General features: G+C 42.5%; 1 pseudogene; it reads left to right on the plus strand.

The window, feature by feature from the left end:
- LOC129688109 (60S ribosomal protein L7a-like) overlaps positions 1 to 13,051 on the plus strand; it is a 71,063-nt pseudogene extending 58,012 nt beyond the window's left edge.
- Positions 13,052 to 14,441: the final 1,390 nt, after the last annotated feature.

The following is a 14,441-nucleotide window of genomic DNA, read 5'->3' on the forward strand; positions in this document are numbered from 1 at the left end:
TGTGTGTGTGTGTGTGTGTGTGTGTGTGTGTGTGTGTGTGTGTGTGTTACCGAGATACAACATTAATAGTCCTTGTTTATGCATGAGCCAGTAATTTGGCCATTCCCACAGAGACAACAGCAGAGGGAGCAAACTTAAGCAGATGAACCGTATTACCTGATGTCCTCATGTTGGTAAGAATTCTGGTGCCATACTGGATAAGAAATTAATAAAATCAAATATTTCATCTCATTATGATTAACCTTGTTATGCACAGAAGCAGGTCAACCAGCATGGGTAATGAAGAACTCAACAAGGGTAATTGGCGTAGTCAGGCGAGCTGGGAGGGGTTGTGAAGCCAACGGAATAGCTGGTAAAATGGCACTTGATTCCTTTTCCCTTCTATTCCAAAAAAGAAAAACTACTAACAAAAAAAAAAAAAAAATCTAAGTACATACACATATATACACAGTATGTGTGTGTTTAGTTCCATGGCTGGCAGTATTCAACTTCCATTTATATGGCTTCACATATGCTCTTTAATATTTGAGATATATGCTCCTCAGAGAAATCTTCCTTCGAATTCATTCATGCTGACAACCCTTTTTCTCCTCTCTCTTCCTGTCTTCTGTCTCATTAATCCCTCTTTCACACACATATATGCAGAGAGACGTATTCACACATGCAGACACATGGATTCTGCAATAACATTAGTCCTTGTTGCCATAACCTACAATGTTTTAAAAGTAAAATGCCTTTTAGTTGGTTTTCTCCTAAGCCTAAACAGGGCAGTGGCCTAAAGGGACTCTGTTCTGAAAGCCCCTGCTTATTGCACCGGGCTCAGCAGAGGCCTACCTAAAACTCAGCGTTGAAATCCAGGAGGAACACTGGGTAGTTAGAGGGCCGTGAGGGGTTTTATGACAGAAAGAGATGAGGCAATTGTGTGGCAGCTTGTCCTTTCCCATCAAAGTAAGATCAGAACTCACCACCTTTCGTATGGTTATTTTCTTTCTTTGCTACCATGAATGGTATCTGGGCCCATGTCGTTTTCAAGTTTTCTCAACCTTAATCTCTAGACATCCTGTAGAGTGCGGCAAGTTAGAACTCTGTTCCAGCAAAAGCATCTTTACATTTCCACACAGTTAATTCAATTCATTCATTTGAATGCAAGACCCTTAAGCATCTTCCCTTAAAGGTGTAGATTTTTTTTTCATTCTGTTTCCTTCTTTTCTCTCTTGCTTCTTCCTCACTCTAGTCTTCTGCTGTATTTCAATCACTTACTTATGCTCTGTGCCCTCTAAGGAAAATCTGTTGATTCGGTTTTCTTTTTAATTTCTATAATGCACCTTTCTCTCTTCTACAGAAAATCTACTATTTGAAATTTTGATGTGTCAAAAAATAGTAAGCTAAATTGGTATTTAGAAACCGAAAGCCTAAGGAACAATTATTAGATTGTAATATATAATACTATCGTCTCTTAATTACAAAGGAGAGCTATTTTCTTTTCCAATTCTATACAAAATGGCAGAAACTTGCAAGTGGCATTAGGATCAAAATCCTAAATAATTATATTTTTCAGATTGTGTGAAAGCAAATTAAATATTACGTGTCTTGAACAATGGCAAACACAACTCCTCAGCAAAGGGCATTTAAGCCTTTCCTAACACTGAAAAACCCTTATTCACAGAAACCAAAATAACTCCAAAATTTGGCAAATGTTCCTTTTATTAAAAAAAAAGGGGGGGGGCGTGTATGCATGCCTAACCTTTTATTACAATTGAAATTCCTCTGGGATATGGCATATATAGAGTAAATGTAATCCTATATTTATCAGCTTCCGAGAGGAATCTCCTACTGGTTTGACTGATAGCACAGGCAAAAATTGGGGAGAAAATTGTGTATATTTTTCTCCTATAAAACAAGTATCCATATGCAAATTTCATTAAGATAGACAAAGAGATGTCCAAATGGGGAAAGACAGAGTCGGGTGGTTTTATTTTTTAAATTACTACCGTTTGAATGCCGTAGGAACGGTTACTAGATGGGTTGTGGTTGTCTTAGTAGAAAAATTGCATCAAGTATTTTAATAATGCACAGCTAAGGTTTATTTCCTTATTAGTGATTGTTGGGAAACTGGCGTGCTTTGCCAGCCTATCTGACTGCACCTGTTACTGCCTATTTCCAGGAGGCTCACACACCAATTTTGCCTGAGTACACGGGGTCTATTTCCCATTGTTCTGATTGTACAGTGGGGGCACAGGCGGTCCGCATTCAAATAAGAAGGCACATTTTATTCAAAGAGGGAAGTGATGTCCTTGGAACTTCAGCCTTAATGAAACACTTTTAAAAGGACACACTGATTGGAATGGGAAGAGATCCAAAGAGAGGAGCTTCCAAAGACAGGCGGGTGGCTGCGTGGTCGAGAAGAAAGGAAAATTGATTTGATCTGCGAACTAGAACTACAGTATTCCAAGCAACTTTTGGAAAATCTGTATGAAGTCATCAGGGACATGCAGGCCAATTGTATGAAACAGAGCAAAAGATAAGAAAGCAACTATTCTGAAAGCTAAGTTAGGACGAATTCTAACTGTTTTGTCTAGTTTGAAGAGTTTTCAGTCTCAAATTGCTTAAATGAGTCATTGAAGTTCCCTTGACTAATCTTGGCAGAATTAACATTTCTAGCTGGTTGATTTGGGCATCCAGTGTCTTCGGACATCTGTACCAGAGAGACGCCCTTTTGCTGACGGCCCGCTCCAGCGCTCCCCTTACCAAAATAGCACATTTCCGCCTATGTAGAACAGAGATTAGACTTTCCCCACACAACTCATACTTTTTAAAAGGCGCGTCAGAATTTTAAAGTGCATTAAATAAAGGGCATTGGCACGTTAATACAGCTCTCTTTGAGGAAAGATGTCGCATAATTTCCGCTGAACCGTTGCACAGACCTCCAATAAAGAAAGTGCTCGGAGGGGGAAAAAAACACGCGCACGTGGTGTCCTTGGGAACTAAGTCACTTAATGTTTACGGAAAACTGAGCCCCGGAGATCCATTGTTGCACAGACTTAAAGAGGGTGGGAGGCCCCAAGGGACTGTTGTTTTGTTAACTTATTTTAAATATTGTGTTTTTCCGCAGCTGTCTGCTCTGTGGCAGGGGCTGCACAGGATATTCTAATGTGCGGTAATTTATTTCTTTTCAGATAGTTTTTCTTCTCCATCAAAACAGGATGTACTAGAAACTAATGGGTTTCTGTTTTCATGGACGGGTGGCGTTAGGAGCGTGCTGGAAATAGCGCGGTAGGTGGACTAGCCCACTCTTGGCTGGGCTCCGGCCTGCCTCTCCGGGAGCAGCGCAGCCACAGTTAGGTCACAGGAGAGAAGGGCTACCGGCAGGGCAGAGTACATCATGCTACGCCCCGCGTTTGCAGCTCTCCATCACGACCCCTCCTGCCTGGTAAATGATGTGCAAAATGTACAAAGCGGAAGGTGCAGATGTCCAACTTCGTGCACAAAACGTAAGGAATGGCGTACAAGACCCAGCCCCAAACGGGACAGCTTCTCAAGACAGAGAGAGGATGAACTGAGTGATTATAAAAGGCTCCGTATATTCCAAAGCTTCAATTTTTTTTTTTTTTTTTTACAAAAGAAAACAAAGATTTTTTTTAAGCTTTTTTTTTTTTTTTTCTTACAAAGAAGAATCATCCTGGAGAAACACGTTGTTTGGGTTAGAAATACCTGTTTTGTCTGATATCTTTTGTCTATTTACTATGCCCGCGTCAGTCATATTTATTGTCAGATTGGAACAGGTAGAAAACAAAACAAAACAAAATGGAGGAATTTCACCGTAGGCAACATTAATATTGGCCTTCTGCATGGTAACTCTGCTTGCAGGAGCAAAGATCTGGCAGCTCAGCCTCCCGCATGATTAAGCTGGGAGAGTCCCTGAAGTTCATAGCTGAAGTAATAGCTTTCACCAGTAGGCTTCCAGCCCCAGCCAGCTCACAAAGGGAACCGTGCAAAAGTGTGCAAAGGGATCTAAGTCAGTCTCCTTTAAACCTCAAGAGGAAACTTCATGCCTGGCCACTGATGCTGTCTTCATTATTAATTTTTTTTTAATGTGCCGGATACTTTCATTAGGTTCTTGCTCTAAAGCTTTGAAAAGCTACCACTTCTTGACTTTCCTTTTTTTTTTTTTTTACATTCATCATCTTTTGTCCACTATACCTGGTCCAGATCTCCCCTACTTAAATCATCAACTGCCCAGACCTGGACCAATTGAGATAGTATGAAAACAGACATGATCATCATAAATATTTACTTGGCACTAATGGTTTCCAGTCCTGGAAAAAGGAGGTGGAGAGTAAGAAAAAAAAATTTTTTTTTGAGCAAAATTCAGGCATCAAAGATGCAAACTGTTATGTCCTAGGAGAGGTGGTGTCACCTCTGCTTCTGAGGCGCATGGCTAAAGCAACATGGAAAAGTTTTTCTTGTCATGAAAAGATGGCAATTTATAAATAAGCAGACGGCATTAATTCCTCCTGGGCTGAGGTGACGTACAGAATTTGATCAACAAAATTACAAAGAGAGTGCTGTGGGCACTTTTAGCGTGTTCTGACGTCATGGGCATATTTTGAGAAATAAAACAAGATTCAAACACTCACCACCAGCACTAGGTTCTCCCGAGCCCTGTAAGATGTCAAGGATGAAGGCCCCATTTCCCTTCCCTGAGAAAATGAATTACGCATTCATCTCAAGGGACGGATTACAGATTTTATAATTTGAGTAGAACAACCTAGCATGGCTTCAGTCTCCCACACGGTTGTATGTTACTGGAGCAGGGGGGGGGTTGAAATTCAGACCCCATTAATAATAGCGGTTGCATGCTTAATTTCATGTGCACTGCACTGAAAAATTACTTCTTACTATCTAACTAAAATAAGATTCGGGAAGAGCATGGGAAGTCAGGAGCACTTCCAACGTACCTTCTCAGTGAGCAAGCTTCCTGTGACTTAACATCATTTAGCAGACAAAACAAAAGGCCCAGAGAGGGTGTCCCCTTAGGCACATTTGATGTGAACAACGCTGTGATCAAGGATCTGCTCCCCACAAGGAACAGTTGTCAAAAAAAAAAAAAAAACTTTTATTTTGGTAACTTTTCAGAAACTTCTACCTATAAAATAAACAACATTTTAAAGGGGAGGTAGGACCTGCATTGAAAGGCTTGGGTTCAGAGCTGAATACTGAACGGAGCCATGGGCTTTCTGTGTGTAACCTCTGAAACACTTTCACCGTTCTGACAGCCCTTTGCCATTGCAAATACAGTGCTTTCATCCTCCTCTTTACCGTGTTCAGTGCAGAATTTCAGCGCTAAATGATGCTTCTGAGATGCTTGTCCAATCCTCAGATTTTACAAGTGTAAATCGAATCTTAATTAGCCCCATAAAAATGAAAGGAAGAAAAACAAAACACCTGATTTTCTTCTACGGAGACTAATTCATCTCAGAATTTTGAGGAGTTTTCATGATGTTGGCACTAAATGCTTTACCTTTTAGGAAAGCTATTGGTCCCAGATTCATGAGTATAGCTGAGCATTGCTGCTGGCAGTGTTACCCATTATTTCAAGACCCTACATCTGAAAACTACGTCGGCCTCCTCTTTCCCACATCCAATCGAAACGCCCCAGGCTCTTTATCTTATTTAACTTTTTCTTTCTACTCCTACTGGTTCCAGCAGCATCTTCTCTGAGAGCCTCTGCCTTCCCTCTGGTCCTCTCCATCATCCAGCCACTGGTCTTCCAACAGCCATTTGGAAATGACTTTTTGACCATATTTAAGCCTTGTCATTCTATAACTCAGTGTGATAATGCGTAGGCTGGACTGACTTGCTCAAAATATATCCCCAGTTATCATTCAAAGAACAGTAACCGAATAAGGAAAGAAGTTTTTAAAAGTGAGAATTTTCCCCAAAAACATTCCTGTTTAGCTCTTTTTTCCTTGACTTAATGCAGCCTGGGAAGTTGCATTGCTTATTCTTTATATCACACTAAAATGGTGAATGCCTTTGTGGGTCAAGACCGGGTCCAAGTGTACCTTCTACAGCTCCTGAGATGTGAATTTTTTTTAAAAAGCCTCTGTATTTCCAGAACTTTTTCAACTTTAAAATAGGAGTTTTCATCCACAGAGTTCTACATAGGGCTAAGTGAAAAGGGGACTCAGATGCTTGACCTTCCTGGGGATCTGTTGCTGCAAGCATGTAGTTTTTATTCATTGGAACTATTACCAGTTCTTTGAGACTTTTGTACTTGTTTTGATCATTTTAACCCTCTTCCTCCAATTCTTCCCCAGCCCACTCCCTTCACTACCCACCCAATTTGTGTCCTGTCTTATTTAAATCCATCAAGACCAATTTGTAGTGTCCAAATATTGTTGGAAATGTATCTTCCACTGGAGCGCGGTTGACTTCCTGTGAGTATATACTCTTAGAGAAAACTGTCTCTCCCTCTTCTCACAGTGGCCAACAGCTCCAGGCTATGACTGAGATTTCTCATCCAACTCCCTTGCCCATGCTAGGATTCTGTCTGGCTTGGACTCTCATATGTTTTGTGCATGCTGTCACAAGCACTATGAATTCATAGGTGCAGCTGCCCTGCTCTGTCCAGAAGATGCTGTTTCCTGGTCATCACCGGCTCTGGCTCTTACTCTCTTTCTGCCCCCTCTTCCACAATGATCTGGGGAGGAGGAATCTGGTATATATGGTTCCTAAAGTATCGAAGCATTCTGCAGTCTCTCAGCTTCTGCATTTCAGTCAATTGTGAGTCTCTGTGCTAATCAACATTCTCGGCAAAGAGAAGCTTTTCAAACGGAGGATGAGAATTCCGTTGATCTATCGCTATAATGGTGAGCCCTTAGGAGTCAGTTTAATACCATGTCCATGAGCAAGGTAACACTGGAAGGTTCTCCTCTGGAGTTGTTTTTAATGCTGCCACACATTTAAATGGAGCAGCAAGGAGTTCCACAAGTAGAAAAGACTACAACTCTCCAACAGGAAGGGGATCTCAATTTTCTTTCTTTTTTTTTTTCTTTCTTCTTTTACATTGTAATGGGAATAGCTTTCTTATTTGCACTTTGAATGATGGGTCCTTTTTTGTTCTCATGAGGTGTCTTTCTTTTTTTTTTGAATTTTTTTCTTTTTTTTAATTTTATTTTTTTTTCTTATCAGTTACATTTTATTAACTCTGTATCCCAGCCCTGTCCCAATCCCTCAATTTTCTTAATAACGATTCTCTATTGGAACCGAATCCTATCTCTACCTCAACCTAGAGTATATTTGGCAATTACTTAAGACTTTTTTTTCCTATAGATAACTGAGATGGTGAATCCAGTAGATAGAGGCCAGAGTGCAGCTCTTATCTTACAATGTGCAGGACAACTATCCCAACAACAAAGTATCTTAAAATGGCAATAGCATCCAAACTAAGATGCTCCTTTCTGAAATGAGGTAGATTGGTAAGGGGATAAGACCAGGTGTGCCTTCCCATTCCTTTTAACTCAAAACTTTCTAAGTTCTCTGATTTCCTTGATACATTATATAGGTCATACAACTCAGGCTGTTCAATTAATTGTACTTATTACTGTATTTTTTTAAGCTCAGCTTTTATTCCTGAATGCCAACAAAGTAACTGTTTAAAGATAATCTTAGGCCTATCTCTGTTTAGTTCAGTTCTCACTGCTTCATCTTCTGTATTGCTTGATCCCAGGTCTTGGTGCACTGTTGCACTCGGGATCTGAGCTCAGAAGCATCTCCAAGTCCTCAGGCAGTGGCTTAGGAAGCATGCAGCATGGTTTGTTGCCTGCACCCGTTCCTGTCTCTTAACCCTGTTAAGAGGCTGTTGCGTGGAGGAAGTCATCAGGTGGGCAGCTGCTGTGGGACTGCCAGGAGCAGGGTCTCTGGTTCTTCCTCCTGCTGATTGGTCACTCTTAGGGTTTTGCCTTCATGTCCAACCCCCAAGCTAAGACATCCCTGTGTCCACATGCCTGCTCATCCAACAGGGAAGGGAGAAGGGGAGAAAGCCCTTCCTTAAGGAAAAAAAAGGGTACCCACAAGCATTCCACTCCTACCACAGACCCACAATAGACTAGGTTGCACTGACAAGAAGACTTAACTATACAGTCATTATTCTGTAACATATGACCAGGAAGGATAGAGGAGGAAGCCTTTTCCCAGGAAAGACTCAGAAGATGTAGATACTGAGACCCTGTCCTATATTAGCCAGACAGTATTGTTCTCATAGATCACATTAAAGCAGGAGAGCCTGGGAGATGGCACAGTCAGTGGAGTGCTTGCCTTTCAAGCATGAAGGCCTGAATTCAGTCCCCAAAAGCCAAGAGCAGCAATGGAGAGGAAAAATCTGTCTTGACTTACAGTCTCTTGGTGGGGAAGGCACGGCACAATGTCTCCTTCCCTGCTATGAGGTGCATGAGGCTGCAGTTGTTAACATAGTGGCCGACCAGAGAAGCACCAGTGCTTTTTAAAACATCACAATAATGGGATCTACTCGGATTGGGCAGCCTTGAGTCCTACCCCCACCCTTCCTTCTTGCTGGCCACCACCCCCAGCCCTTCACACTCAGAGCTTGCGACCACAGCTGCACTCCCAGTCTCTCCTTTCCTCCCCACCTCCTAAGCCCTAACACCAGTCTGATAGAAGGTGAAAGCGCTGGTGGCCATCTTGGCTAAGAGGAGGTGAGAAGGCACAGACATCAGAGAGGAAGTGATGAGCATGCCTGAGCCTGGGAAGCACTTCCTGCCTCCCCATCTCAGAGCAGTTCCTCAAGTGTCCATCCCTTCCCCTCTCTCCTGAGCCAGTAAACGCCCCTCCCCTCCTCACACTCCCTTGCTTCTCTCAGCTCTATTTGTCGGTTGCATACAGAGAATGCCTCACTGGTGGCAACTTAGAGAAATGCTCATCCTGGTGAAGACAGAGGCCTTGTTTATTAAACTTTACCTGGCTCATCACAGTTCTGCTCCTACATATTCATAAGTAATAACAGTGACATGTGTACACTTTTCTAGGGAAAAAAAATGACAGAATATATTCATGCATTTTCAAGAAAACTAAGCATTTACCTGTGCATAACCTATTTAGGAAAGATGCTACTGTTGGAGTCATAGATCACAACATTGGTGCCTAGCACTTCATAGGCTATTCTTAATATCTTTTAAAAGTTCATAAGATATATATTTTGAAAAATCTACAAGGTAGTACTATTGTTTTAAAGATTATTAAATCCAAAGGGGAAAACAAAGGTGTTTTCCTTGCAGCTAATATACAAAAGAGTCTCGCTGGTTATATTCTTTTGTGGCCTTGAGTCTTCAGAGGCTACTACACACTGCAGCATTCGTGTGTGAGGCTGTTGTCAATACCTCATTGAAGGCTTCCTCCTCGGGGCCAAGGGCAGGCTTCCATAGCCTTGGGCTCTTCCTCAAGAATGTCTTCTTTTCAGGGTGAGCCAAGTGCAAGTTGGGTGCCTCAAGTAGACTCAACTAAAAGCAGACGATCTGCTTCAGGCCTAGACCTGGGGCAACCCAAGGCCTCGTTTGCACTTGAAAATGGATTCGGTGCTAAGTCTTTTAAGCATGTTTGAAAGGGATTATCGGAACCAATGAGGTGAGGTCTGGAAAACGTACAATTGCTAAATTTGGGGCCCACAAGCACAGAAGATTGACTTGGCTGGTGAAAGGCATCAGAGCTCTCCTGCCAATTCAAAAACCCTCCAGGCCAGCCCCAGAACCTCAGGCTGGCAAGAACATCCCTGGCTGTCCTCGCCTGCTGGCCACTGCTGATCAGTGAGTGCCCTGGTACTAATGTTCAGCTGTGAACCCGAGGCAGCCTGCTGGGCCTGGCACAAGCCGGAGCTTACATAAACACCGTCCCCTTCCAGATGTGAGCGAAAGGCTCAGCTACTGCTGATGCCACCCCTCTGAGCCACAACCTGGGAGTTCTCCCTTGGAGAGTGGTCAGCTGTTTCCTTTTTTTGACCATCCATCATGACCGTCACCCTCTATCACGTGAATACACCAAATCGCTCCCGATCTGACTCTCTGACTCTTCCCTTTGTCAGCTCCCCAGCCACCTGCCAGGGACATGAAAGCAGCATTTTGGCTATGCTTCCTGCGAGGAACAGATTCTGTATGGATGGAATTGGGGGGATACCCATGAGATGTGATCTCAAGGATATATGAACATGTGCTGCTCAGGATAGCAGCATTCTCTCTTGATAGTGTCTGGCATGGCCATAAATAATAACATTGATTTACACAAATGTTTACTACATTCCTGACTCTGGGCTAGAAGCTGTATGTGCTAAGCCATTTAATTCTTTCATGGGAGAATTAGAAAAGAAGTGCAAAGTGGTAAGATGTTTGGCAGGAATTGTCCTGGCTGAAATTCATCCTGAAGTGTTTATGGCTGACTGTAGATCTGGTCCCAAAATACTTTTTTATGAATGTATAGAAGAGATGAAGGCAGAAAGAGCTCCCCGAGGAAGACGCTGGGTGTCACAGTAGGGAAACAGAGGCTGAGATATACCCTCTTCTCACTCCAGCCCTGCCCTCCCTCACTGACCTTCTCAACCAAGTATGTCTCAGGGTTTGCTTTGAATAGGAACAGAAGCTGCTTCTATGTCCTGATCTCACACTTCCCTAAGAGCTCTCCATGAGACCCAAAAAGAAACCAAGCCTCCGCAAACCTGTGGCAACCCAGGTAGACTTCCCCTCCGTGTCCCTGAAAGCCACAGGCCCTGTTCCCCACTTCTCTTGCCTGTCACCTTGAGACACAATAATAAGAGCTAGTTTCTGACAGCGACTCTCTCGTTCGCAGAAAACAATACGATACATAAGCAAAGGATATGTAACCTTTCTACCCAAGACAAATATTAGCTGGATAGCACACTACTGTCTTCCGAATGCCTTGTGGGGACTAATTACATGATGTCTACAGAGCAGTCTGAGAACTCAGGGAAGCTGCTGTATAAATACAAGGTATGATTATTTTTAGGAGTTTCTACGACTGACATTCAGCATAGCATGAAAGAATGAAAAATTATCTTCATGTTCCCCGTCGTGGCAACAACTTCAGCTTAGGGTTTAGAAAACCCATTTATAGCAAGTGCTAAAATTAAAAATTGCATTCCTTACATGAACTCATCTGTGGGAGAAGACATTTCTAAGCACAAACTTATGAAAAACATGATGACTTTCGAGGCCAAAGTAAGAAATTTAAGGTTTTCAAGGAAATACTGAGGCTCCTGGCCCCGGTCCAACTACCTGTCTTTAAGAGGTATTGTTTGATGGACGCTGCGCACCCTAACCCTGAGGCTTTCCAGGGGGACAGTCCCCCGCCAGCTCCTCCTCCTTCTGTTTAACAACCCCAATACTAGAGATTTCCTCCTGTTCCTAATTTATTTGCATAGAAATGTCCCAGCTCCTGTTTATTATCAGTCATCCAAAACCCAGCCCAACAATGGCTACTCCAACAGTGAAAATCTGCTGTCTTAAAGTGTCCTGGGAATCCCAGGATCCCCTTTACTTTGGGAAGAGATGGTTCTGTTCCTAGACCCACTTCACCCCATCATTCCTCAGCACCACTTCCCTCACAGGTGTGATGGCAAATTTCACGAAACCAAAAACTCCAGGGATTTCATTTCTGTCTCATCTAGTATTGTATGCCCTGCTCATGAGAGTGAGCTTGAAACAGTATGTGCAGCAACGGCTCTCAACCTTCCTAATGTTGCGAGCCTTTAATATAGTTCCTCGTGTTGTGGTGAGCCCCAAGCATGAAATTATTTCGTTGCTCCTTTACAACTGTAAGTTTGCTAGTGCTGTGAATTGTAGTGTAAATATAGGTATTTCCCAAAAGTTTGGGGCAAACCCCGTTAAAGTATCCAGTCAACCCCCGAGGGGGTCATGACCCACAGTATAGAACTGTGTAGAACTGGTGTAGAACTGGTGTGGAGCTACTGGGTCTAGTCACCAAGTCTTGGGAGTTGGTAATGGAGAGCAGAAAATAAGTGAGGCCAGGATGTAGCACTTGGGAAGACGGAGACAGGGGGATCTGTAGTGAATTTGAGCCAGCCTAGGCTACACAAGACCTAATCTAAAGAAATGAACAAACAAATAGGTCTGGCTCACAAGTAATATTGGAGCACTCATGTGCTCCTGATGGACTTCCTGCTTCTTGACATCTCACCTCAGAACACTAGCACACTTCAATAGTGTCTGGTCCTTAAACATTGGCTGTTTTGAGCTCTCACCTTTTCTCTTTACTTTTAAAAGTGGCTAGAGCAATGGGTCAGTGGTTGAGAGCACCTACGACTCTTCCAGAAGACCTGGGTTTGATTCCAAGTACCTGCATGGTGGTTTAAAACAACCTGTTACTCTAACAACAGGAAATCCAACACCTTCTTCTGGCCTCTGAGGGGACCAGGTATGCATGTACACAGACATATATACAGGTAAAACACACAGACACACAAATTTTAAATAGTTTGCCAAAATTTCGAATTGGAAAAAAAATTTTTACTTAGTTTATGGGTTTCCACTTTCTGCAAAATTAATTATACCTGAAGTAAGAAGAACTCAGTCCCACACAAGCGTCCTCTGGGGATAAGAAGAAGACTGTTTCTTCCAGAGAAGGAACTCTGGCTTTTCCTACACCCCAACACCCACCTGCTCTCCTGCACTCATAGGCCATTCTCAGCCCATCTGCCGCAGGTGGATGTGGAGAAAACCTTTCTGGGGAATAAATATTAACAGAAATGTCTACTTCTTAGCCCAATGTGGGTTATTTAGATGTTCCCTTAACTAAGCCATTTGGTTGTCATAACAGGCCTGAAATTGATATCATCATCATCATCATCACTACCACTATGACCATCATCATTACTATCATTACCACCACCATCATCCCTTCCACCACCACTGTCATTATCACCATCATCACAACCATCATCATCACCATAATCATCACCACCTCATCACAATCATCATCACCACCATCATCATCATCATTATTCTAGCTTTATCTCTGTTGCTATGATGAAACACTCTTACTGAAATTACATTGGAAAGGAAATTCTTTTAGATTACCAGTTACAGGCCATTCCTCATGGAAGTCAGGGTAAGAATTCAAGCAGGAACTTGAGGCAACAGTCATAGAGAAATGCTGTCTGCTGCTTCCTGGTTCACTCAGAGGCTGCATGAGGCTCAGCTAGCTTTCTCATTCATCTCAGGCTCACCAGCCCAGGCCTATTGTGAGCTGGAACTTCTTCCTACAACAAGATGTTTCCCCACAGGGACCACATGCCCACAGGCCAAGCTGGTATGAACCATCCCTCAACTGAGATTCCCTTCTTAGGTAGTTCCAGGCTTTGTCAAGTTTACGATTAAAGCTAAGTAAAACAGTCACCATCATCATCACCATCATCATCATCATCATCATCATCATCATTGTTTTCACCATCATCACCATCATCATTATTATCATTGTAATCATTACCATATCACCATGTCTCATGATTACATAAATTAGAGTTAATAAATATACATTACCAGGATAAAATTAGCAGAGATAAAAACCGGGGATTGAACAAGGTCTACTGGAGGATTAGGCATCTTTACAGCAACTGTGTGTGCGTACACTCATGCTCATACACTCGTGCTTGTGTGCATGCATGTACAAGATTCCCTTTTGTTACTGACGAGGAACAGCAACTGCAAGGTGTAGGACTTGCCTCTAACAGTTCTTGTCACCTCATTTCTACCTCAAGCATTGTTAAGCCAACTGCTGCCCTTCTGTCTGTCTGCAAAGTTCAAACATGGCTTCGTAATCCTCCTTAACTCTCCGCCTCCAGACAGGCAAACAAAACAATCAGAGCTGGAAAGTGTTGGTACCCTCTTGAAAGAGGGACTAGTTAGCGGTGAAAGAGAGCGTATTCCCATTCTCATCGCAATCATATTTCTAGAGATTAAGTTACTTCCCTGCTTGCATCTCAGGCTTCTCCTACATAAAGTAGGCCTAATTATTTTTTTCATTCCTTGCTGGGCTGTGGGTAAAATGAGAACAAAGGAGTTAATGAGCTCCTGGGGAGGTAAACGTGCTTAACAACTGTAAAGGATTATTTTTATGGTACAGGCACTTAATGAACATAAAAAAATGAGACATAAAAGAGAAGACGCTCCAAAATGAAAGCTATCCTGAAATAAAAAAGCAACTCCACCGAGTGTTTCCACCACGAATGCCGTCTGTAGAATGCAACCGTGAAAACAAAACAAACAAACAAAAAGAGAAAAGAAAAAGAAACAAAATAAAAAAGTGGTTTAACTGAGACATCGGAAAACGACGATGCCATTGATGAGACTGAATTTGGTTGAAATGTTGGTTCATGCAACAATTATTTATTCATTGTA

The sequence above is a fragment of the Psammomys obesus genome, unplaced genomic scaffold (genome assembly GCF_907164565.1).
Source record: "Psammomys obesus unplaced genomic scaffold, mPsaObe1.curated_primary_1811, whole genome shotgun sequence".
NCBI lineage: Eukaryota > Metazoa > Chordata > Mammalia > Rodentia > Muridae > Psammomys > Psammomys obesus.